The sequence below is a fragment of the Microcaecilia unicolor genome, chromosome 5 (assembly GCF_901765095.1).
Source record: "Microcaecilia unicolor chromosome 5, aMicUni1.1, whole genome shotgun sequence".
NCBI lineage: Eukaryota > Metazoa > Chordata > Amphibia > Gymnophiona > Siphonopidae > Microcaecilia > Microcaecilia unicolor.
The window spans coordinates 176,659,086-176,673,528 of NC_044035.1; the positions used below are offsets into that span (position 1 = coordinate 176,659,086).

The following is a 14,443-nucleotide window of genomic DNA, read 5'->3' on the forward strand; positions in this document are numbered from 1 at the left end:
CAATTCTGCCAGTCAGAACACTCAGCCTGTAACCCAAGCTCCCTTGGGACTAGCTGAAGAAAGAAAATCATCCCTTCTCTTTCTGCTATATAGGTGCATACCCCTGCCTGTTTTTGAAAACCACTGCTGTGGCCTGGAACAAATGCTGCAGAGTTCTTCTGATGTCTTATTTAAAACCTTTTCAGAGAGTTATAAAAACCAATAAAACTTATTGACCAGTAAAACCTTTTCAGAGGAAGGAAAAAAACAGTGGTAAATGTGTGTGTGTGGTGTGGGGGGATGGGGGAGGGGAGAAAATAACTCAGGACTCCTCCAAATATCAACCCTGCTCTAGAACAAATTAAAACTTGCTACCCCCCATTCTATAATCCTTTCCCTTGATGAACTGTTATATGGACTGCTGGGCTGCTCACATTTCAGCACTTTATCAGAGATTTTGTATCATCTCCATGGCAAGCATCAGAGAAGAGACATGAAATGAAAGCTCATCACTTAAGGCTGTGAGCAACTCCATCAGACCTTAAAAATCCACGTACAAAAAAATGAGAGAAAAAAAAAAAAAAGACCAGTTAGAAAGGATTTGATCTAAATAATCAAATGCATCACAAATCTGACATGAAGGTATCGAAGTATACACAGTGGTGATAACAAGGGAGACTGTATTGGTAAGCAAATTATTAAGAACAAAACGCCTGATACGGTCATGTTTCACTGACAATGGGTCGAAGTCTGGAAGCATGGTAAGCAGACATTACTGTTTCTTCTTCATCCAGTCATGATGTTAGCGTTCATTTCTGTTGATGTGTATCCCTATTATATTTGTATGCACCGCAACCTTTATGTATTTTCTTTTCTTTGAGCAGTTAATCAACTGTTATAAACCTGAACCCAACAGGGGCTCAACATAACTGTAAAGATAAAATCATAATTTGAGAATAAAAAACAAATAACCACAGTAAATCCATTGCAGTTATCAGAATTATATAGTTAAAGAAATTAATAGATAGATCAATAAATATAAAGCAAGTACTTAAAACCTTAAAACCACTACGGGCTTGGTACAGCAAAAGTGCAGCAGTGTGAGGTCAGTCAAACACTAAGGGTAATAGATATAATATCAGATGAAAATACATAAATAGATACAAAATTATATATAATTTATTTGCTGCATTTGTATCCCACATTTTCCCACCTCTTTGCAGGCTCAATGTGGCTTACATTATGCCGCAATGGCAATCGTCATTAACGGTGTGAGAAGAGCAAAGTATTGATACAATTAATACAATTAAGGTACATTAGATATCAAGAAAATTAGAAACAAAGAATTAATACACCTCAGATATGCAAAATAGAGAACGGTGTTAAATAATAACAATATGATTAAAGTAGTCAAATTAGGAGTTCAATGTTGATTAGTTTTGATACAGATGTGATACAGGGTCTTTATGAAGGGTTCTTATTGTAGGTCTCGTTGAATAATTTAGTTTTCTGAATCCAGGGAGAGAACAAATTACACCAAAATAGCTAAGTCCATGGAAGGCTTAGAATGGAAATAGGCACAGACAAAATGCAGCAGTGAAAGATAAATAAAAGACACCAAAACTATATAAAGAAGAAAGGTGCCACTGAACTTTCTTTCTGAGAAGTTCCAAGAGAAGAGGACATTTTTCTGGCAATCATTTTCTGTTCCTTGGCTGCTGGAGAGGTAGCTCATCCAGTGACCTCAATTAAGAGTTAAGGTGTGGGGAAGTAGAATACTTGCATAGATTGCTGAATCAGCTTCAAAGAGCCTGTTTAAAAAAGGCCCCTTAGATTCAAAACTATATGAAGAGGAAAGGTCCCACTGAACTTTCTTTATGAGAAGTTCTGAGAGGAGCAATTGTAGGTTAGTGATAGGCAAAATAAAAATATAAAAAGCAAATTTTATCAACTAATCTACATAGTCTTTTCCACTTAGTTTTAAAAACTTTGTACTACAGCATTAACAGATAGAATCTAGCAGGCACTGCAGGATCTAGTTTAGTTTAGACCACCAGGGGATGTACCCAAGTGCGGACAGCTGTTGTAGATATAATAGGCATCTCTGAGACCTGGTGGAAGGAGGATAACCAGTCACACTGTCATACCGGGGTACAAATTATATCATAGTGATAGGGTGGATCAAATTGGTGGCAGGGTAGCATTGTATATAAGTACATAAGTAATGCCACACTGGGAAAAGACCAAGGGTCCATCGAGCCCAGCATCCTGTCCATGACAGCAGCCAATCCAGGCCAAGGGCAGCTGGCAAGCTTCCCAAACGTACAAACATTCTATACATGTTATTCCTGGAATTGTGGATTTTTCCCAAGTCCATTTAGTAGCGGATTATGGACTTGTCCTTTAGGAAACCGTCTAACCCCTTTTTAAACTCTGCCAAGCTAACCGCCTTCACCACGTTCTCCGGCAACGAATTCCAGAGTTTAATTACGCGTTGGGTGAAGAAACATTTTCTCCGATTTGTTTTAAATTTACTACACTGTAGTTTCATCGCATGCCCCCTAGTCCTAGTATTTTTGGAAAGCGTGAACAGATGCTTCACATCCACCTGTTCCACTCCACTCATTATTTTATATACCTCTATCATGTCTCCCATCAGCCGTCTCTTCCCCAAGCTGAAAAGCCCTAGCCTCCTTAGCCTTGAATCAAATAGATTGAAAATTCTGCAGGAAACAAAACACTTATGGGAATCACTGTGGATTGAAATTCCACGTGTAAAGGGGAAAAGGATAGTGATAAGGAGTGTACTACCGTCTGCCTGGCCAAAATGAACAGACGGATGCAGAAATGTTAAAGGAAATTAGGGATGCAAACAAACTGGGCAACACAATAATAATGGGTGATTTCAATTACCCCGATATTGACTGGGTAAATGTAACATCGAGGCACGCTAGGGAGGTAAAATTCCTTGATGAAATCAAGGACAGCTTTATGGAGCAGCTGGTACAGGAGCAGACGAGAGAAGGAAAAATTCTAGACCTAGTCCTTAATGGAGCGTATCATCTGGTGCGGGAGGTAATAGTGCTGGGGCCACTTGATAACAGTCATCATAATATGATCGGATTTGATATTAGCTTTGAATTAAGTATACATAGGAAATCAAATACATTAGCATTTAACTTTAAAAAAGGAGACTATGATAAAATGAGAAGAATGGTGGAGAAAAAAAAAAAAAAAAAAACTGAGGAGCAACTGCGAGGGTCAAAAATTTACATCAGGTATGGATGCTGTTCAAAAACACCATCCTGGAAGCCCAGCCAAATATATTCCACGTATTAAAAAAGGAGGACAGAAGACCAAACGATAACCGGCGTGGTTAAAAAGTGAGGTGAAGGAAGCTATTAGAGCTAAAAGAAAATCCTTCAGAAAATGGAAGAAGGAACCGACTGAAAATAAGAAACGGCATAAGGAATGTCAAGTCAAATGCAAAGCGCTGATAAGGAAGGCTAAGAGGGACTTTGAAAAAAGATTGCGTTGGAGGCAAACACACATAGTAAAATTTTTTTTAGGTATATTAAAAGCAGGAAGCCGGCAAAAGAATCAGTTGGATCGCTAGATGACCGAGGAGTAAAAGGGGCAATCAGGGAAGACAAAGCCGTAGCAGAGAGATTAAATGAATTCTTAGCTTCGGTCTTCACCGAAGAAAATTTGGGTGGGATACCGGTGCCGGAAATGGTATTCGAAGCTGACGAGTTGCTGAAACTTAATGAATTCTCTGTAAACCTGGAGGAAGTAATGGGGCAGTTCTACAAATTGAAGGGTAGCAAATCTACTGGACCAGATGGTATTCATCCCAGAGTACAGATAGAACTAAAAAATGAGCTTGCGGAGCTATTGTTAGTAATATGTAATTTATCCTTAAAATCGAGCGTGGTACTGGAAGATTGGAGGGTGGCCAATGTAACGCCGATTTTTAAAAAAGGTTCCAGAGGAGATCCGGGAAATTATAGACCAGTGAGTCTGACGTTAGGGCCGGGCAAAATGGTAGAAACTAAATATTAAGAAATAAAATTACAGAGCATATTCAAAAGCATGGATTAATGAGACAAAGTCAACATGGATTTAGTGAAGGGAAATCTTGCTTCACCAATCTACTACATTTCTTTGAAGGGGTAAACAAACATGTGGATAAAGGTGAGCCGGTAGAAATTGTGTATCTCGATTTTCAGAAGGCGTTTGACAAAGCACCTCATGAAAGACTCGAAATTGGAGAGTCATGGGATAGGAGGTAGTGTTCTATTGTGGATTAAAAACTGGTTAAAAGATAAACTGTTATACATGACTTGTGTTAAGTTACCATGAAATGTAAGGCGAGGTTCATTCTGTATTGCTCTGTTGGATATTGTATTACATGTCAATAAAGACTTCATGCAAATTAAAAAAAAAAAAAAGCAAACAGAGAGTAGGGTTAAATGGTCAGTATTCTCAATGAAGAAGGGTAGTTAGTGGGGTTCCCCAGGATTCTGTGCTGGGACCGCTGCTTTTTAACATATTTATGACCTAGAAATGGGAGTAACTAGTGAGGTAATTAAATTTGCTGATGACACAAAGTTATTCAAAGTCGTTAAATCGTGGGAGGACTGTGAAAAATTACAAGCGGACCTTACGAGACTGGGAGTCTAAATGGCAGATGATTTTTAATGTGAGCAAGTACAAAGTGATGCATGTGGGAAAGAGGAACCCTAATTATAGCAACGTCATGCAAGGTTCCACGTTAGGAGTCACGGACCAAGAAAGGGATCTAGGTGTCGTCGTTGGTGATACGTTGAAACCTTCTGCTCAGTGTGTTGCTGCGGCTAAGAAAGCAAATAAAATGTTAGGTATTATTAGGAAAGGAATGGAAAACAAAAATGAGGATGTTATAATGCCTTTGTATCGCTCCATGGTGCAACCGTACCTCGAATATTGTGTTCTATTCTGGTTGCCGCATCTCAAAACAGATATAGTGGAACTAGAAAAGGTACAGAGAAGGGCGACGAAAATGATAAAGGGGAAAGGCTAAAGCGGCTAGAGCTCTTCAGCTTGGAGAAAAGGCAGCTGAGGGGAGATATGATAGAGGTCTATAAAATAATGAGTGGAGTTGAAAGGGTAGACGTGATGCGTCTGTTTACGGTTTCCAAAAATACTAGGACTAGGGGGCATGCGATGAAGCTACAATGTAGTAAATTTAAAACAAATCGGAGAAAATGTTTCTTCACTCAACGTGTAATTAAACTCTGGAATTCGAGATCACGTGACGCCATGGTGCAGGGCTGACACTAGTGAGCGGAGCTCCGTGCACATTCACCCTATAATCAGCTAATCTGCCGACTCCATAAAGGAAAACGGTGCAGCTGCGATCGCATAGACTCAGGGAACTGATCGGCGATTGAAGAAAACGTGATTGAACAAAGAATGGCGGCGAAAACGGTCAGGAGAGAGCGAGATAAAACGAAACTGGCTGATAAGATGGCCAACCATCGTGAGCTCAGAGAGCATAACGTGGGATCGGCCTGGCTGACAGAGATCACCGCAGAGGTAACAGCAGCGGTTGAGGCAGCGCTGGACAAGAAACTTCAACAATTATTTGATCGGACGGAAGAAGCTCATGAGCGGTTAGACAGTATGAGCCTAGAGCTGGATGAGGGCCTGCAGCGCATATCGGACCTGGAGGAGATCGTTGAGGCACAGAAAGAGAACTCAGTGCAACTGAAGCGACGCGTGCAGGATCTGGAAGCAAAGGTAGACGATTTGGAGAATTGTAGTAGGCGAAACAATTTGAGACTAGTTGGACTCCCTGAATCACTGCTGGATAAGGACATGCCTACCTTTTTGGAGGAATGGCAAATAAACTACAACATTTCTGCGTGGAGTGGGCCCATAGAGTGGGGCCTGTGCGACAGACAGCGGCTAGACCGAGAGTGGTAATATTCAAGAGTCTCAACTTTCGCCATAAACAGTATATTTTGGATGCAATTCGCAGTGGCAACTCTCTCACCTATCAGGGAAAGCAGATTTTATGCTTTCAGGATTATTCTCAGCAGGTGCAGATATTACGGAAGTCCTTCGCGCCTTTGTGTACAGACCTGTTTCATAAGAAGATAAAGTTTGCACTCTTATATCCAGCTAAATTGCGTGTTACCATAAATGGAGTTACAAAATTTTTCGATAAGGTGGAAGCAGCTAAAGACTACATACAACAAAAGGGAACAGATCCAGCTAATTGAGGAAAGAGAGAAAGAACAACGGATCCTGTAGAGTGCTGTTTGGGGATCCCGGGTTCCCACGAAATGGTTTTGAGTTAAGTGTTTGGTTCAGTCATGGATAAGAGAGACCCAGGATTGGAAGTTCAGGGGATCGGATAGATGAGGATTATTAAGTCTCATACAGAATATGCTGCAGGTATTGGATTCTGGATTCTGAGATTAACTATGCGAGAGTACCGGCAGCGAGGTTCTTGGTAAGATAACTGACTGCTTCCTGGAGGGCCCTCGAGTTGGAGGGCGGACTTCGGGAATATGCAGACGGCAGTTAGTGAGGGGAGGATGACATCAACTAAACAAAATATCAGAGGATCTCTCCTGTCACCTATAAGTGAGACTATAAAGACTGAATTAGTGGATATGTTGCATATGGGTATATTTAGACAATATGTTGGGGAATGGAACGGGAGGGGGATGTTGATAGTTTGTGTGGAAGGGTGAATGCAGGTGTTACAGTGGTGGAAATAAGTATTTGATCCCTTGCTGATTTTGTAAGTTTGCCCACTGACAAAGACATGAGCAGCCCATAATTGAAGGGTAGGTTATTGGTAACAGTGAGAGATAGCACATCACAAATTAAATCCGGAAAATCACATTGTGGAAAGTATATGAATTTATTTGCATTCTGCAGAGGGAAATAAGTATTTGATCCCCCACCAACCAGTAAGAGATCTGGCCCCTACAGACCAGGTAGATGCTCCAAATCAACTCGTTACCTGCATGACAGACAGCTGTCGGCAATGGTCACCTGTATGAAAGACACCTGTCCACAGACTCAGTGAATCAGTCAGACTCTAACCTCTACAAAATGGCCAAGAGCAAGGAGCTGTCTAAGGATGTCAGGGACAAGATCATACACCTGCACAAGGCTGGAATGGGCTACAAAACCATCAGTAAGACGCTGGGCGAGAAGGAGACAACTGTTGGTGCCATAGTAAGAAAATGGAAGAAGTACAAAATGACTGTCAATCGACAAAGATCTGGGGCTCCACGCAAAATCTCACCTCGTGGGGTATCCTTGATCATGAGGAAGGTTAGAAATCAGCCTACAACTACAAGGGGGGAACTTGTCAATGATCTCAAGGCAGCTGGGACCACTGTCACCACGAAAACCATTGGTAACACATTACGACATAACGGATTGCAATCCTGCAGTGCCCGCAAGGTCCCCCTGCTCCGGAAGGCACATGTGACGGCCCGTCTGAAGTTTGCCAGTGAACACCTGGATGATGCCGAGAGTGATTGGGAGAAGGTGCTGTGGTCAGATGAGACAAAAATTGAGCTCTTTGGCATGAACTCAACTCGCCGTGTTTGGAGGAAGAGAAATGCTGCCTATGACCCAAAGAACACCGTCCCCACTGTCAAGCATGGAGGTGGAAATGTTATGTTTTGGGGGTGTTTCTCTGCTAAGGGCACAGGACTACTTCACCGCATCAATGGGAGAATGGATGGGGCCATGTACCGTACAATTCTGAGTGACAACCTCCTTCCCTCCGCCAGGGCCTTAAAAATGGGTCGTGGCTGGGTCTTCCAGCACGACAATGACCCAAAACATACAGCCAAGGCAACAAAGGAGTGGCTCAGGAAGAAGCACATTAGGGTCATGGAGTGGCCTAGCCAGTCACCAGACCTTAATCCCATTGAAAACTTATGGAGGGAGCTGAAGCTGCGAGTTGCCAAGCGACAGCCCAGAACTCTTAATGATTTAGAGATGATCTGCAAAGAGGAGTGGACCAAAATTCCTCCTGACATGTGTGCAAACCTCATCATCAACTACAGAAGACGTCTGACCGCTGTGCTTGCCAACAAGGGTTTTGCCACCAAGTATTAGGTCTTGTTTGCCAGAGGGATTAAATACTTATTTCCCTCTGCAGAATGCAAATAAATTCATATACTTTCCACAATGTGATTTTCCGGATTTAATTTGTGATGTGCTATCTCTCACTGTTACCAATAACCTACCCTTCAATTATGGGCTGCTCATGTCTTTGTCAGTGGGCAAACTTACAAAATCAGCAAGGGATCAAATACTTATTTCCACCACTGTATATCGTGACTAGTTCTTGGAATGGGAAGGGAAGTTGGGGAAGGGGATGAGGGATCCGGGAAGGGGAGGGGGGAAGGGATACAGGCTACCAATTGAAATACAGTAGTAAGAGAGTGAAAGTGAGAGAGAGGAAGGATGACTGGGTGTGGAAAAGAACAGTGGGGGTGGTGCAGCTGGGACACCACTCCTGCTGGATATTACTAGATGTACATACGATTAGCCAAGAGCGAGATGGGGTCACGTAATAGGACTTAAAGTATACTCCTGGAACGTGGGGGGCATATCGTCACCCATTAAAAGGAAGAAAATTCTCCATAGCCTTAAAAAGAAAAGTGCTGATATTGCGCTCCTCCAAGAAACACATCTAACAGCCCAGGAGCATAAGAAGCTCCAAACTTGGTGGGTGGGGACTATGCTAGACGCCCCGGCAGTGGGGAAAAAAGCGGGAGTGGTGATATTATTTCATAAATCACTCACAGTCGAGGTTGAGCAGATCCATGTTGATGCAGATGGGAGATATATTATAGCACAGGTAAAGGTGAATGGCAGGTCTTGTTTAATCTGCAATGTTTATGCCCCAAATGTGTACAATAAACAATTTTATCATAATTTCTTAAGCAAGGTACAAAAGTCCAACATTCAGCAGAAGATAATTGGGGGGGACTTCAATGTGGTGGCGGACCCGAGTATGGACAGATTACACACTAAATCGGGAGGGGCAGTAGGAGCTAATAAGGGTATATCTCTGCTATGTGGAGCACTGGGAATGGTAGATGCGTGGAGGGTGTTACATCCAAACACTAAAGACTATACTCACTACTCTAGAGCACACCATACACAATCAAGGATTGATTATCTATTGATAGATGAAGAGAGTTTCTCTGGCATTATCGAGGCAGATATTGATCCTACGATCATATCAGATCATGCGGCTATATATATAAAAATGAGGGATCAGAATCTGCAGAGTAGACAGTTTAGATGGGCCTTCCCCATGGATTTGTATTATGATCTAGAATTCTGGACACATATTACAGAGAAATGGAAAGAATATACCATGCATAACGCACCACACGTACATACCCCGACATTATATTGGGAAGCAGGAAAGGCTGTCTTAAGGGGAGAGATAATAGCGTATAGCGCTAGGAAGAAGAAACGGAGTGATCAAGCTATCATTAGAATGGGGAAACTACTAGTACGCCTCAGGAGGTCCTATGGACAACATTCCACAAGTCATACCAGGGAGCAACTGTTGGCCACACAAGCCTCGCTTAATGAGTTATTGCATTAACAAGCAAGTAAATCAGCTGAATATTATAGATATCGATTATTTCAGTATGGCAATAAACCAGGGAAAATGATGGCGGGGTTAGTGAGGAGAGCGAGGGGCCAGAAAAGAGTGCTGGCAGTGCGGGCGCCACCAGGGGGCTTGGCACATACGGATGCAGGGATACAGGCAGTGTTCCAAGATTATTATGCCAGGTTGTATGCCAAGAATGACACAGATGATTTAGATCCAGATATGTATCTTGAGAATGTTACACTGCCTAAGATATCAGAGCAACAGCTGCAGGAGCTCAACAAACAGATAAAAGTAGAAGAGGTCCATAGAGGAATCAGAGATAGTGCACTGCATAAAGCAGTGGGTCCGGATGGATTCCGGGCTGAATTCTATAGGTGACACATTAGTCAATGCATTTAACGATTCTGTGGCATTGGGGGAACTCCCGTCATCCTTGAGATTGGCAGATATAATGGTCTTTTTGAAACCTGAGAAGGATCCGACTTTACCAGATTCCTACAGACCGATATCACTCATCAGCTATGAGGCAAAGCTGCTGGCTAAGATTTTAGCTGCGAGATTGGCTGGGGTGCTGCCTGGGATAGTGGCCTCTCCTCAAGTTGGATTTATTCAAGGGAGACAGAGTGTGAAAAATATTAGGATGATATTAGCTACGATGGAGCGAGTGCGTAGGGAAGGAGGAGACTTGCTATTGATCAGCTTCGACGCCCAAAAGGCGTTTGATAGGGTTGAGTGGGAATTTCTTTTTGCAACGCTGCGGGCATATGGGTTTCAGGGGTACTTTACACAAGCAATATCTATATTATACAAAAACCCAGCGGCCAGAGTGCTGGTTAATGGCTCGTACTCTGAAAGCTTCCCGGTTAACCGGGGTACTAGGCAGGGCTGCCCTTTGTCTCCACTGCTCTTCGCCATAACATTGGACCCTTTAGTGCGTGACATATTAGGGAATCCCGAGATTGAAGGGATAAAATTGGGAACCCGAGAATTTAAAATCTCAGCCTTTGCGGATGATATCCTGGTTCATCTGGATAGGCCAGAGAGGTCGTTACCAGTATTGATGGAGGTATTTGCAGAATATGGTACATTCTCGGGGTTTAAATTGAATACTCAAAAATCTGAGGGATTGCCTATGACTGATAAAGTAAGAGAGCAGTGGAAGGGTGAGTTTCCACTGCGATGGTCGGCAAAGGAGTTTAAATATCTAGGCATTGTGTTAACTGGGGACCTGAGTAGATTATATAGACGAAATGTAGATGAGCTCCTTCATCATACGAGACATCAGTTGGCCAGATGGGAGGGATTGCCCTTGACGGTGAGCGGGAGAGTAGGTCTCTTCGCAATGGTACTTTTCCCTAGATGGCTCTATGTGCTAAGACAGTTGCCGATCCTCGTACAGACTAAAGACCTTAAGAAACTTAATGGAATGTTGTCCAGGTTTTGCTGGGGTGGGAAGAAGGCAAAACTCAAACTGGAATTTATGTATGGAAGAGGGGAGGAGGGAGGCTTAGGGATGCCTGATATAAGACAATATAACTGGGCCTGTTTGACGAGACATCTAGCAGACTGGATATTAGAAACAGAAGAGTATACGGATTGGAAGACCGAGTACGAAATATTCAGGCCCTACCATCCATATTATTTGTTACATCTTAAGGGTAAAAACCTGCCTAAGAGTTGGGGGCAACATATTTTATTACACCCGATGCGTAGTATGTGGCAATATATATTAAAGCAATTGAATAAGAATCCACATTGTACCGATCAGCTCCCACTAGTGGGGAATGCAGATTTTGGCCCGGGGAATATGCAAAAGAGGATTGCTAATTGGGCACAGGAAGGGGTGATCCTGGTGGCGGATGTCGTGCAGGATTCGGGGAAGGTTATATCGAGAGAGGCTTTAGAGGGTATGGTGGGTGCAAAGAATGTGACATGGTATGAATATCATCAGCTACATAGCTACATTATGCAATTAGAGGCAAGTGTGATAGAGGGATTTATGACTTATTGGTGAACTTATTTTTACCACAAGGTAGGGAACAGACTTCGGTATCTATACTTTATAAACAGTTAAGAATGATTGCCCCACCCCGAAGTTATGAGGTAGAGGCTCAGAAATGGTCTACTGATATGGGAGTGGAGATAAGAAGTGGAGACATAGTTAAATACCTGAAGGAGATAACACATAAAGTAACCAGTGCTTGACATCGGGAGATACAATTTAGAATCATATTGAGAGCATATTTTTCCCCAGTGCAGGCCTATTATGCTGGAAGAATTCAGGAGCCAAACTGTAGTAAATGCAACCTTCAGAGAGCGTCTGTATTTCACATGCTATGGGAATTCCCAGTAATTAGGCAGTTTTGGGGTAAAATCATGGAATATTGTGAAATATTGCTAAAGAAGAAGATACGTCTGCCACCCAAGAGTATGGTGCTGGGACTGGTTGGGAGTGGGCTAGTTATTCGGCAAGGGGAGCGATTATTAATATATAAGGCTTTAATCATTGGGAAACAATGTATATTGCAATTTTGGACTCAGGAAACAGGGCCATCCTACTGGCTGTGGAGGAATATGCTTCACTCACTGGTGATGATGGAGGCATATAGAGCTAGTCGTAGCCCTAGAGTAAACAACGATTCTGGGAGGTTTGGGAACCATATGTGCAGGCCCTGTCTAGCAGAGCTCGTAGTTTATTGATGAATACTCTCACGTTGTAGCCTGGGGATTTGGGGAAGGGGTGAAGGGGTATAAGATTTTTCTGTGGGGGAGGATTATATGGAACGGGAGGGGGGAGGGGGGAAGAGTGCTCCAAGTTGGAACGATTTGTGTTAGGTGACTAAATTTGTATGGGTGAGGCTAGCCTCATATTGAAGTGCTGATGTATACGTGCTAACTATACATGAGTGTCATTTTCAGTGGACAGAGACGAAGGGAATTGTTAATAATTGGAGAGGGGGGGGGAGGAAATTAAAAGGTATTGACGTTATGGAACTGTCAAAAGATTGTTATGGTTTTATGATGACACTGTATATGTGCCTTCGTGTTGGCTGTATTATTATTATCGTCAATAAAATAGATTTAAAATAAACTCTGGAATTCATTGCCAGAGAATGTAGTAAAGGCGGTTAGCTTAGAAGAGTTTAAAAAAGGTTTGGACGGCTTCCTAAAGGAAAAGTCCATAGACTGTTATTAAATGGACTTGGGGAAAATCCACTATTTCTGGGATAAGCAGTATAAAATGTTTTGTACTTTTTTGGGCTCTTGCCAGGTATTTGTGACCTGGATTGGCCACGGTTGGAAACAGGATGCTGGGCTTGATGGACCTTTGGTCTTTCCCAGTATGGCAATACTTATGTACTAACAGTGAGGGAGACATATGAAAACTGACCAAAAACAGGAATAAATAAATACGTTAAAAGTTAACTATCCAATTAAAAAAACAAACATTCAAACAAGTCTGTATTCCAATTAATGTACAGTATGTTTTCCTATGGATATACAGTATGAAATCTAAAAATTAACCTTTGTTCAATTCCTAAAAACATGTCATCTAGATTTCCACATCTCTAGTGTAGCTAGGGTTTCACCAGAACCTGGAACTTGTAATCCTCAAATGACTGATTCTTGGATATTTATTTATTTTTGTTACATTTGTACCCCGCGCTTTCCCACTCATGGTAGGCTCAATGCGGCAGGCAATGGAGGGTTAAGTGACTTGCCCAGAGTCACAAGGAGCTGCCTGTACCGGGAATCGAACTCAGTTCCTCAGTTCCCCAGGACCAAAGTCCACCACCCTAACCACTAGGCCACTCCTCCACTGAGTGTCGTACAAGAGATTTTCCCACAGCTCTATATTTAATTGCACTTTTATGTTCAATCAAGCTTTTGTTAAACTGTCTTAAGGTTCTTGCTAAGATACACAAGTCCACATAGGCAGATGTCTTTATAGATATCTCGAGTGCCTTTGCAATTGGAGAACTGTCTTAATGCGAACTCATCTCCGATTGTGGGTTCACAAAAGATATGCACTGCATGTTGACCTCACAGACTGAACATCCACCACAACTGTAATATCCAAGAGATAGTGACTTAGCATCCATCTTCGCTGCTGGTAGTGCAGAGGGCACCAGCTGGTTTGAGGCATATTGTTTTTACTGTTTTGTCTTTGCAGTAATGACTATGGTGAGGTGAATGATTTAACCATAAAGGTGTTTTTGAGTTTTGATTCCCCCATCCACATTTTTTTAAACTCTAGTTTGTCTCTTTGTATGTTTCATGCAGAGAGCATTGAGATATTATTTATTGGTTTATTTAAGTACTCATTTTATTACTTATCTATTATTTATTATATAATTCTGACAACTGCAATGGTTTTACTGAGGTTGTTTTTTTGTTCTCAAATTTGATTTTATGTATCTTAATTAACAGTTATGCTGAGCCCCTGAAGCAGCTCCTATTGGGCAACACAGCTGAGTCGTGCGTTTTCTTTTTAATACAGTAATTTGCTTACCAATAAAGTCTCCCTTGCTATTAACACTGTGTCTGATCAGACTCCTTCATTCCTTTTGAAACTTGCAGACCACTTACCAGTCTGTTTTCTGGGACTTCACAAATTTGGCAGTCATCCTTACAGACAGACAAGTTACTCAGTTGCTATTAGATTTATTATTTATTGCTCAGATTTGTGTCATTTATTAAAAATGTATAAGTTCACCACACTGGTGTGATAAAGAAGATTATAAAAATGCCTACCCTTCTCCTGGGAATGGGACATCTAATATCAGGCTGGTCGCCAAAGTTTTTGTA

At 42.0% G+C, this 14,443-nt stretch overlaps 1 non-coding gene across 1 annotated transcript; it reads right to left on the reverse strand.

Moving 5' to 3' along the window:
* Window positions 1–417: 417 nt before the first annotated feature.
* LOC115471472 lies at window positions 418–501 on the reverse strand. Its single transcript, XR_003942357.1, has one exon. It is a non-coding gene; the product is annotated as a small nucleolar RNA SNORD111 (small nucleolar RNA).
* Window positions 502–14,443: the final 13,942 nt, after the last annotated feature.